This window comes from Chrysochloris asiatica, unplaced genomic scaffold (assembly GCF_000296735.1).
Source record: "Chrysochloris asiatica unplaced genomic scaffold, ChrAsi1.0 scaffold00060, whole genome shotgun sequence".
Lineage (NCBI taxonomy): Eukaryota > Metazoa > Chordata > Mammalia > Afrosoricida > Chrysochloridae > Chrysochloris > Chrysochloris asiatica.
The window spans coordinates 8,907,198-8,909,173 of record NW_006408578.1 but is presented as its reverse complement, the minus strand read 5'-3'; the positions used below and the strand labels follow the sequence as shown (position 1 = coordinate 8,909,173).

The window sequence follows — 1,976 nt, the reverse complement described above, 5'->3', positions numbered from 1 at the left end:
AGAAGTTGTTTGTGACAAATGATGCAGCAACTATTCTAAGAGAGCTAGAAGTACAACATCCTGCTGCAAAAATGATTATAATGGCCTTTCACATGCAAGAGCAAGAAGTTGGAGCTGGCACAAACTTTATTCTAGTATTTGCTGGTGCTCTTCTGGAATTAGCTGAAGAGCTTCTGAGAATTGGACTATCGGTTTCAGAGGTCATAGAAGGTTATGAAATCACCTGTAGAAAAGCCCATGAGATGCTTCCTGATTTGGTATGTCGTTCTGCCAAAAATCTTCATGATGTTGATGAAGTATCATCCCTTCTCCACACTTCCATCATGAATAAACAGTATGGTAATGAAAGGTTTCTGGTCAAGCTTAGTGCTCAGGCATGTGTGTCTATTTTTCCTGATTCTGGCCATTTCAACGTTGATAACATCAGAGTCTGTAAAATTCCGGGCTCTGGTGTCTAGTCTTCATTAGTGTTGCATGGCGTGGTTTTTAAAAAGGAAACTGAAGGTGATGTAACATCTGTCAAAGATGCAAAAGTAGCAGTGTACTCTTGTCCTTTTGATGGCATGGTAACAGAGACTAAGGGAATAATATTGATCAAGACAGCTGAAGAACTGATGAATTTTAGTAAGGGAGAAGAAAATGTCACGGATGTACAAGTCAAAGCTATTGCTAATGCCGCTGCAAATGTCATAGTTAACAGGTGGCAAAGTGGCAGACATAGCTCTTCATTATACAAACAAACACAATATCATGTTGGTGAGACTTAATTCAAAATGGGATCTCAGCAGACTATGTAAGTCAGTTGGTGCTACAGTTCTTCCTAGATTGATTCCTCCTGTCATCAAAGAAATAGGCCATTGTGACGGTGTTGATCTCTCAGAAGTTGGAGACACACACGTGGTTGTTTTTAAGCATGAAAAGGAAGATGGTGCCATTTCTATCATAGTACTTCGAGGCTCTACTGACAATCTCATGGATGATATAGAAAGAGCAGTATGATGGTGTTAACACTTTCAAAGTTCTCACAGGGATAAATGTTTTGTACTTGGAGGTGGAGCAACAGAAATTGAGTTGGCCAAACAGATCACGTCATATAGAGAGAAATGTCCTGGGCTTGAACAGTATGACATTAAGAAGTTTGCTGAGGCATTTGAAGCTATTCCCTGGGCACTGGCAGAAAATTCAGGTTTTAAGGCCAATGAAGTCATCTCTAAACTGTATGCAGTACATCAAGAAGGAAACAAAAACTGTTGGATTCGATATTGAGGCAGAAGTCCCTGCAGTAAAGGACATGTTGGAGGCTGGTATTCTTGATACTTACCTGGGGAAATACTGGGCTATCAAACTGGCTACCCATGCTGCTATCACTGTATTTAGAGTGGATCGGATTATCATGGCAAAATCAGCTGGTGGACCGAAGCCTCCAAATGGGAAGAAAGACTGGGATGATGACCAAAATGATTGAGTAGTTTTGTATGTTGTAATTTTGTATGTTGTAATTTTGTACATTGAGTATGTTAAGTTTGTAGTAAGTAATATTCTAGCAATTGGCCATTGTTTTCTTATTCTCCTTAAGTTAAAAAATGTTTTGTGTTTATGTCCTAAGCTGAATGATGCAATAAACTTGTTACTATCAAAAGCCAAAACAAAACAAAACAAAAAATAACACACCAAGATTTGGGTCAGGTGCACCTTAGTCCTCAAACTGACATCTTTGATGTTGAATACTTTAAAGAGGTCTTGTACTGCAGATTTACCTAATGCAATCCGTGATTTGATTTCTTGACTGCTTCTTCCATGAGTGTTGATGGTGAAAGTAAGCAAAATGAAGTCTGACAACTTCAGTCTGTTTCCATTGATCATGATGTTATCTGTTGGTCCAGTTGTGAGGTTTTTGTTTTCTTTACATTGAAGTGCAATCCATACTGACAATTGTGGTCTTTGATCTTCATCAGTAAGTATTTTAATTTATCTTC

General features: G+C 38.5%; 1 pseudogene; it reads left to right on the top strand.

Moving 5' to 3' along the window:
• The window catches only part of LOC102811892, a 4,000-nt pseudogene extending 2,535 nt beyond the window's left edge, over positions 1-1,465 (top strand).
• The last annotated feature ends 511 nt before the right edge of the window (positions 1,466-1,976 follow it).